Source organism: Oryctolagus cuniculus, chromosome 15, assembly GCF_051225735.1.
Source record: "Oryctolagus cuniculus isolate XC-2025 breed Fujian yellow rabbit chromosome 15, ASM5122573v1, whole genome shotgun sequence".
In the NCBI taxonomy this organism is placed as follows: Eukaryota; Metazoa; Chordata; class Mammalia; order Lagomorpha; family Leporidae; genus Oryctolagus; species Oryctolagus cuniculus.
Window position 1 is genome coordinate 61,571,256 of NC_142881.1, and position 10,372 is coordinate 61,581,627.

The window sequence follows — 10,372 nt, forward strand, 5'->3', positions numbered from 1 at the left end:
GGACCGCGAGCGGGGCGGGGAGCCGCCTTTAACGCCGCCTGGCTGGCGCGTCCAGCCCGCGCGCAGGCGCACTCGGCCCGGCGGCGGCCGCGCGCCCCGCCCCGCCCCCTCGGGCCCCGCCCCCGGCCGGCGGGCCGCGTCCAGGCCGGGCCACGTGGCTGGCTGCGAGCCGCGACTCGGCGCGCTGGGCTCAGCCAGCGCGGGCTCCGGGGCTCTGACCCCGGGCCGCAAGTGCGCGAACTCGGCTTGGGCCTGCTGGGAGCTGACCGCCGACCTCTCCACTAAGCACACGGGGAACTCACCTTGGACTTTCATACACGCCTTCCCACAGAGCACCTCCTTATCTCAAAAGGTGTTGATAAATCATTGCTTCTGCAGCTGGCGGCACTGAGGTGAGCGTTGTTCTGGTCCCCGTCTAATGGCTGCCAGCAAGGTGCCCACGTGACATGGGGCAAATTGCCTCTAACCCCCCTGACCTTTCTCGTCTGGGGAATGGCCGTAACCGAGCTGACACACGACAGAGCTTGCGACACAGCCTGACTCCATGTAACCACTCAGGAACTTGAGTCCCACGCTCCCCAGTGGACTGCCCCTTGCCCAGCCAGCCCTAGGACCCCAGGGACTCCAGATGGGAAGGTCCAGGGGACGTCGGAGTCCTTAGAGGACATTTCCCTTGGCATAGGCCTCGGACCTGACTACCTCCTCCGTCATGCAGGCCAGACCCCAAAAACGAAAGTCCGGTTGCAGCTCAGGGCAGATAATTGCATCAGTTACTTCCCCAGCCCCACATTTTAAAAAATAGTATAAGTGGCCGGTGCTGGTGGCTCACTAGGCTAATCCTCTGCCTGTGGCGCCGGTACCCCGGGTTCTAGTCCCGGTCGGGGCGCCGGATTCTGTCCCGGTTGCCCCTCTTCCAGGCCAGCTCTCTGCTGTGGCCGGGGAGTGCAGAGGAGGATGGCCCAAGTGCTTGGGCCCTGCACCCGCATGGGAGACCAGGTGGAGGCACCTGGCTCCTGGCTTCGGATCGGCACAGTGCTGGTCCTGGTGGCCATTTGAGGGGTGAACCAACGGCAAAAGGAAGACCTTTCTCTCTGTCTCTCTCTCTCTCACTGTCTATAACTCTACCTGTCAAATAAAAAAAAGATTTATTTATTTGAAAGAGTTACACAGAGAAAGAAGGAGAGGCAGAGAGAGAGAGTTCTTCCATCCGATGGTTCACTCCCCAGATGGCCACAACGGCCGGAGCTGGGCTGATCCGCAGCCAGGAGCCAGGAGCCAGGAGCTTCTTCCGGGTCCCCCATGTGGGTGCAGGGGCCCAAGGACTTGGGCCATCCTCTGCTGCTTTCCCAGGCCATAGCAGAGAGCTGGGTGGGAAGTGGAGCAGCCAGGTCTCAAACCGGTGCCCATATGGGATGCCAGCACTGCAGGCAGTGGCTATACCACTGTGCCGGCCTCAGGGCAGAGTTTCTTTAAATAATATTCTTTGTTAGAGCATTGAAGAAAATGTGCCTTAAAAAACATTCTGCTTTAAATTTTTTTAAGAAAAAACGTCTATTGTATAAAAGTGAGATGTATAAAATGAATATCAAATGAAAACCTAGTAAGATAATCTCACCAGTGGCCCTCCCTGGACTCCAGACAACTCCCAAACCCCGCTGACACGGTTAGGATGGAAGGTGCAGTGACTTCGCCTACGTGCAGGGCCGCTCCCTGCAGTTATAGCACAGGGCGGGGAAGACGCCCTGGGAGGCTTAGTGGTGGCACTGATACCGTGCCGGCTGGCAAGTCAGAGGAGTCCCTGCGGAAGGAGTGGTGAGGCCGCAGAGTGTTTTATAGACTATGCTTGTGATGGGACTGCTTTCATTTTCTTCCTGTGAGCAAATGAAACCAATTTTCTTGGAAAAACTGACTTAGGAACGGGCAGAAATGATGCAACACCAGTGTGCCTCACACACTTTCCCTTTTGCCTCCTGCCAGCTCAGAGCAAGATAATAGAATCTGGCAGACCTCTGTCCTTGCACTCTGGCCCTTGTTTTGTTGAATGTCTTCAGAGAGTCAGCCAGTATCAACTGCAATAAAATGCCCAGCCTGGCGCCGTTACAACTTTCCCCTGCAGGCAAGGGTGGTAAGCCCCAGGGGTCAAGAGGAACTTGTATTTGTCATGTGTCCCTAGGGCCTAGTGCAGTATCTAGCTTAGTGTAGATGGTTAAAGGATCTTTGGGGACTGGTGTTGTGACACAGGGCGTTAGGCCACCGACTTGTGATGCTGGCTGTCCATGTCGAAGGGCCACCTCGAGTCCTGGGTGTTCTGCTGCTTATCCGGCTCCCTGCTAATGTGCCTAGTCAGCAGAAGAGGGTGGTCCCAGTGCCTGGGCCCCTGTCCCCCTTGTGGGAAACCCAGATGGAGCTCCTGGCTCCTGGCTTCCTCCTGGGCCAGACCTGGCTGTCACAGCGATTTGGGTAGTGAATCAACAGATGGAAGACTTCTTTCTGTCTCTCAGTGTGTGTGTGTGTGTGTGTGTGACTCTGCCTTTCAAATAAATAAATGTTTTAAAAGATAATCTGCTGGCCCAGTGAATTGAATAATTAATGAAAAGGAGGGAAAATACTTTTTCCAAGATATTTATTTATTTGAAAGACAGAGTTACACACAGAGAGGAGAGACAGAGAGATCATCTACCTGCTGGTTCGCTCCCCAAATGGCCGCAAAGCAGTGACCCTGTAGCTGTGACCTGAGTGGTGGGATTGAGGAGAAGGAGACAGGCATTAGTAAGGGATGAAACCAGAGCAGCAGTCAAGATCAGTGGCAGAGGGCTCTGAAAGGCAGGATGTGGAGTCTGGACTTTTTATCTAAGACCAATGAAAAGTCTGTTTAAGAGGAAAACTGTTCAAAGTTGCCTTAAAAATAAGCTGTGTCGACAGCTTAGAGCCGACAGTGAGGTTTAGCAAGACTGGAGACAGAGAGGCCCATAAGCATGCTGCTCTGGCCCGGGTGGAAGAGGCCTTGGTGTCCTGGACATGGGTGGCACAGCGGAAGGTCAGGGCAGAACTGTGCTCAAGGTGGAGTCGATGGATGGGTCACCGAGCGGGTGGAGGGGAGTCTAAGGGAGGTGAGGCTGGAGGATGGTCGCCAGTCTGGCCTGGCTGCAAGAGCTGGCTGACTGCTTTGTCATTTGCTGAGTGGGTTTGTTGAGGTAGAGACACGGATAGCTGCAAGCCCAATGGCCGTGTTACCTGCTGTGTAGCAAAGTCTGGACTTTGTTCAGAGTTCCTGCCTGTGCACACCTCTGCTGCAGGGCACCCAGCCCCTGCTCCCCCTCTCAGAACCAGCCCTAACTGAGCTAAGATGGTCGTGGTCAACAGCGATGTTTTTTCAGGCATGGAAATGTGATGCCTTCCTGCGCAGCGCGACGTGGAGGAGCTGGTGGGGAAGCTTTCCCTCCTCTCTGAAAGAGTATGCTTCGGAGCTGGCACCATGGCCCACTAGGCTAATCCTCCGCCTGTGGCGCCGGCACACTGGGTTCTAGTCCCGGTCGGGGCGCCGGATTCTGTCCCAGTTGCTCCTCTTCCAGGCCAGCTCTCTGCTGTGGCCAGGGAGTGCAGTGGAGGATGGCCCAAGTGCTTGGGCCCTGCACCCACATGGGAGACCAGGAAAAGCACCTGGCTCGTGGCTTCGGGTCAGTGCGGTGCACCGGCCGCAGCGTGCTGGCCACAGCGGCCATGGGAGGGTGAACCAACGGCAAAGGAAGACCTTTCTCTCTGTCTCTCTCTCTCACTATCCACTCTACCTGTCAAAAAAAAAAAAAAAATTAAAAAACAAAACAAATAAAAAAAACAGTATGCTTCGGATGCTTGTTGGAAACCACAGGGGTGTCTGGGGCTGCAGGTTAGGGCCGCGTAGTCCAGCAAAACTGATGAATACGAATTGCTAACGCGGCTACAACCTTCCCAGGACATTTGCCTGGGAACCCAGCTGGCAAGCAGAGATGGGAAAACAGGAACCACGGGAGTTCTTAAGATCTCTTTGACCTTCTGACTGAACCCTGGAGCTACTTGACTTCTGAATTTTTATTACCTTTGTTAAATTTCTTATAGCTTTAACCAGTTAAATTGGATACTCCTGTTACCTGAAACAATAAGGATTTTGGCTAAAACAGAATTTTTTTTCATTTTATTTGAAAGGCAGAGAGACAGATCTTCCATCTGCTGATTCACTTCCCCAAATGCCTGCCACAGTCAGCAGGCTGGAATTCAAGCTGGGTCTCCATCACCTTCTACCTGCTGGGGTGCACATTAGCAGGAAGCTGGATCAGAAGCAGAGGAATCGGGACTCAAAGCAGGCTCTCCAATATGGGATGTGGGTACTATGCCAAGGTCCTGCTTCTCCGCTTTATCTTCCTTCTAAAACACTCACATGGGGGCCGGCGCTGTGACGCAGCAGGTTAAAGCCACAACCTGCAGTGCCAGCATCCCATATGGCCGCTGGTTCGTGTCCTGGCTACTCCACTTCTGATCCAGCTCCTTGCTATTGTGCCTGGGAAAGCATATGAAGAAGATGGCCAAAATCCTTGGGCCCTTCACCCACATGGGAGACCTGGAAGAAGCTCCTGACTCCTAGCCTTGGCCTGGCCCAGCACTGGCTGTTGTGGCCATTTAGGGAGTGAACCAGCAGATGGAAGACCTCTCTCTGTGTCTCTCCTCCCTCTCCATAACTCTGCCTTTCAAATAAACAAATACATGTTTTAAAAATTAGTTTTAAAATACACACGCACATGCACACGTAACAAATCTGAGACAGCTGTGACATAGTGCATGCTACAATGGGGGTGAACATTGAAGACACACTTAGTGAACAAAAGGACAAATAATGTGCGAATCCACTTACATGATGGTCTAAGATATTAAAGCCATGGACACAAAGGTAGAGTGGTGGTTTCTGCAGCTGAGGGGAGGGGGAAGGTGAAGTTTTTGTTTAATGGATTTGGAGTTTTAGTTTGGAAAGATGAAAAAAGTTCTGTAGCTGGGCAGTGCTCCTGGCTGCACAATGTGAGTGTAGATGATGCCGTGGAATTGTACACGTAAAAATGAGTAAGGGGCCTGGCGCTGTGGCGTGGGAGATTAAGCTGCTGCTTGCAACACCTGCATCCCATATCACAGTGCCAGTTTGAGTTCTGGCTGTTCCACTTCCAATCCAGCTTCCTGCTAGTGTACCTGCACAAGCAGTGGATAATGGCCCAGCTGCTTGGGCCCCTGCCTCCCACGTAGGAGACCAGGATGGAGTTCTTGGCTCCTGGTTTTGGCCTGGCCCAGCCTTGGCTGCTGCAGTCATTTGGGGAGTGAACCAGTGGATGGAAGATCTCTCTCTGTGTGTCTCTTTCTCTCTCTCCCTCTTTCTCCTTCTTTCCCTCTTTGTCACTCTGCTGCATTTCAAATAAATAAGTAAGTAAATAAATCTGTAAAAGTTAAGATGATAAAAATATATACAAATATGTCTCTTGAAAAATAACAAAGGTCAAGACATCTGTAGTTGTTACTCCAGAATTTGTACATAGGGTACACAGCTTAAGTCAACCAAACACAGAAGGGCTTTAATGCAGGGAATTTCTCAATAGGTAAGAGAAGAACTAAGAAGCCAAATAGAGATTATCCGGGTGGGGGCAGGGAGCTCTGTGCAGAAGGGTGGGGGCTACCCTTATCCACAGCTGTCTCTGGGTTTCCCACACAGCTGGCCCATGGGCATCATCGTCACCCTTCCTGAATGAGCGCCTCACCTCACCCCTCCCTTGCAGTCAACAGTGCCATATCTGCCAGGCCAGCCAAGCTGGAAGTTCCTCCAGGCTCCCCGTGGTTGGCCTGTGTGGCGGCCGCTAGTGAGTTGCCTACTCAACCCTGCTCACGCTCCCATTTCCCTTCCTGTTGGGCCCCTGCTGTCTTCAGATGGGCATCCACCACACCTATGGCCACGCGCTGCCATCCTCAGCCCCAGGAGAGGGCACCGATTTCTCCACGTTCATCACAGTGCTTCCATTCCTCTGGCCATCACTGGTTTTGCCGTGGGTCTAGACATAACTCTGGCCAAAGCAGGGCAAGGGGAACTGGGATGGAGGCTTCTGGGAAAGATTCTCCTGCTTCTATGAGAAATACACTGGAAGAGGCCATCTCTTCTCCTGTTGGACGTTGTCATAGAATTTGCCAACCGCTGCCTTATAGCCTGGAGGACAAGTAGTCCCTGGGTAATACTGAGGCACCCGCGGGGAAGATGCAAAGTGGGAAAAGCTTGACTCTCGATGACGTCATTGCACCGCTACACTAACCAACCCTGGGGCTTCCCTGGCTTTGTTGTTGCTCTTGTTTTATTTATTTATTTTTAAAGATCTATGTATTTATTTATTTGAAAGGCAGAGTTACAGAGAGAGATATCTTCCATCCACTGGGTCACTACCCAGATGGCCACAACGGCCAGCACTAGGCCAGGCCAAAGCCAGAAGCCAGGAACTTCTTCCGCGTCTCCCATATGGATGCAGGGGCCCAAGCACTTGGGACCCATCTTCCACTGCTTTCCCAGGTGCATTAGCAGGGAGCTGGATTGGAAATGGAGCAGCGGGGACTTACAAAGATATAGTTTAGTCTCGTTGTAGGATAGGATTGTATTAAAATTTATATCCTAGGAGCGATTCTAAATGATGTCCTAGGGATTTCTCTCATTCAAATGATAATGGAAGTTACTATCAAAAGTGAAGTCTCCAGTGTATTTTCATACTGCTCTCTGTAAATGAATTAGTAATAGAGATACAGGTTTTATCAAAAGCTCCAAGGAACAAGCTCCCATACACATCCCTCCTACATGTAAAATGTCATGTTGTGACATGTACATTTACGTGAATGCAAAATGCATGTAAATGGAAATGTCACCCAGAGATAAGGAAATACTTTTTAGAATTAAAAAAGGCATACTGCAGCCCACAGAGCCCGGCATTCTGTTTTGGTTTCACGACTTCGGAATCGTGCAGACCTTAAGGCCGTAGCTCCGTGTGCGAGGCGAGACTGCCGCATGTCGTCGGTGGCTGCGAGCCCCTGGCTGCCTTTGTTAAGGGGGTGGCTCTCGTGCCCGAAAACTTTCCACTCACGATGAGGACGCAAAAGGGGGAAAGGCACAGTTAAACACCAGCCAAGTCTTCCATGGTGAGTTTATTTTCCATACTGTGTAGCCTAGGTAACAGGATCCTCCTCCAAAGATAGGGGCACGAAGAGCACAAGGGAGGGAATTACAGGCCGGTTCCAAGGACCACTGGACAGCGCGGCGCATAAACACGACTCCCCCCACGAAAGCGTCCTCCCTGGGGGTGGGCACAGCACACGGACGGAGGTCGCTGGCTCACTGAAAGAACTGGGACTTGTCCACAGAAAGGACTGTGGGGAGGGCGGGGGAGGGATCACTCCTCAAACACGGGGTGATTTACCTCTACCACTGGCCGTGTGACAGACTCGTTCCCCCAAGGCCCTGCGCTGGGGTTTTTCCACCCACAGCAACTTGGTTGTTTGCACATGACAACGGCAGCATTTGTGGGTGACAGGCTCCCCGGGCCTGGCCCTCGCAGCTAGCGGGGAACACAAACAACGCCGGGCAGGACACCGGTGCCCATTCAGTAGCCTTTGCCCCTGACCTGCCTGCAGGGGCCGTCCTGAGGGCTTGCTGTGGCTCTGCCTTGGAGTCCCACTGCTGCTGTTGCTTCCATCTCCAATCTTAGGAAGCCACTGAAGGCGACAGAGACACACCTGGTGGCCAGCCGCCTGGCGCCTGTGGCTGAGGCTGGCGCTGTTTTACACCCAGCCTCCATTTCCCAAGTGCAGGAAGAAGAGGCCACAGCTGTGTAGGGAAGTGACAAAACACTGGGCTTCAGCTCTGTGGCTCAGCTTTAGCACCTCCTCGTTATGTAACCCCCAGGAACGTCTTTGAGCATTGTTTTTCCTGTATCTGATAGGGGAATAACAACAAATACTTGTTTCATTACTTCATTCATTCATTTGTTCAGCAGGTTTGAGGGTCTCCCACGCATCAGGCAGAATCCTAGATCAGTGTCCACAGAGGGGAGTGATGAGCACAGAGCTGGTGGCCCATTGTGAGGAGTAACAGACCCAAAGCACCCAGGACCATGCCTGACTTTTACCAGGCATTCAGTCAATGTTTTGAGTTGATCATAAACTATCAACGTTCAGCAACAGTTTGAGACATGGGAAAGCCTTTTTCATTGACCTGCTCCTACCTCAGTGCTCTTGCACATGATGCCGTCTCTGGCTTGTTCTTTCCCTCACTGTTGATATGGCTTCCAATCTCACGTCATTCAGAGCTCAATTCATATGTTACCTCCTCAGAGAGGCCATTCCTAACCACCTAGTAAAATAGCCTTGCTGCTCTATGATGCTGTGTCCTCTTTGATATAGCAATGGCCAATGAGCGTGTGAAAAGATGCCCACCGTCGCAGTCATCGGGGAAACTTTTTTTTTTAAGATTTATTTTATTTATTTGAAAGACAGAACTACAGAGAGTCAGAGGCAGAGAGAGAGAGAGAGAGAGAGGTGTATTCCATCCACTGGTTCACTCCCTAAATGACTGCAATGTCCAGAGCTGAGCTGATCCAAAGCCAGGAGCCAGGAGCTTCTTCCGGGTCTCCCACACAGGTGCAGGGGCCCAACGACTTGGGCCATCTTCTGCTGCTTTCCCAGGCCATAGCAGAGAGCTGGATCGGAGGTAAAGCAGCTGGGACTCGAACCAACGCCCATATGGGATGCCAGCACTGCAGGCCAGGGCTTTAACGTGCTGCACCACAGTGCCGGCCCCAGTCAGGGAAACTTTAAAGATGGATACTGCTAAGTGTTGGCAGGGATGTGGAGCAACTGGGATTCTCGTACACGGCATGCAAAATGGCACAGCAGCTTTGGACGATGCTTTGGCAGTTTCTCCATTCAAACTGCACACTTACCGTGCAGTTCAGCAACCCTGCTCCTAGGTATTAACCTCATAGCATTGAAACCATAGATATCCCTAGAAGGACGTGGTGGGAGTTCATAGCAGCATCATTCATAATAGCCTAAAACTGGACACAATGCAAATGTCCATCAGCTGAGGACTAGATAGACAGCATGTGATATAGCCACTCAGGGAATACTACTAGCAATAAAAAGGAATGGACAACTGATACACACACCGTCAGACACCCTGAAATCACATGCACGTTTCAGAGCAGGAAACCCGAGGGGTGGTGTTCTGGGAGCAGGAGTGGAAAGAGTGGCTTCACCACAAATGGGCACAAGAGAACTTCTTAGGGTAATGAAAATCTCTGGGTGGTGGTCACACAGCTGTACCCAGTTGCTAACAGTCTCCGAACTGCATACTTAAGAAGGTGAATTTTATCCTGTACAAATTATACCCCAGTAAAGCCGCTACAAAAATTTTAAATACGTAGGTCTATATGCCCAGAAAGTGACTCTATTCTTCTAATCTCTTGGGTGAGACTTGGGTGCTTTCCATTTTGCTAGTCTTTGCTTATCTAAATTTTGTAAACTTTCCACGATGATCGTGTAGTGCTTTCGTAAGGGGGGTGGGAACCAACAATCAACAAGAAGTCTAGTATTGATTCAACATTGTGTGCTTGTAAGGAAGCCCATTTGGGTCCCCTCCTTCTCATCTGTCTTTGCTCGGTGGCACTTCGGAGAGGTGAGCTGAGGGAACCACGCAGACAGGCACGGAGCTCAATAGCCACGCTGTGTGCATTGGCCTTGGGTTTGGCTCTGACCTTCAGTCCTGCATGAATGCACAGTAGATCAGCGATAGGGGGGCTCACGTCCTCCTTGGTCACTCCGCTCTCCATTCCAACCCCAAGCAACTCCAGCATCTTCCCAGCTCCAAGAGAAAGTCCTGGGCACAGGGCTGGGCAGACTGTGGTCTGCAGGGGCCAGGCCGGGCACCCGCCTCCAGTTCACATTGGTCTGCTGGGAGCCGCGTGTTCTTGGTGAAGTCAAGAGGCCATTCATCCATGGCGCCGGCAGCGATGGCTGCTCACGTTGCACCCTACCCTGCAGGGCATGAGTCCCTCCAAGAGCCCCTCCGGGGCACAGGCGCCCGTTGTCAGCAGGCCTCTGGCCCTTTTCCCCATCATGCATCCAGTCCCTCTCCGAACTTTCCGCCTGCGAGAGGGCAGTCACCTTAGGAGACCTGACCGACGCCCTAGGCAGAGGATGGCACATCGGGAGAAGTCCACGTGGCTTGTGGATGCCTCGGTGGCTCACAGGAATCGGTGAGGATAATAAAACCACAATTATAAAACCAGCTGTCCCCCTGTGGGGGACAGTGTTCCAGCCACTCTAGAGAGGA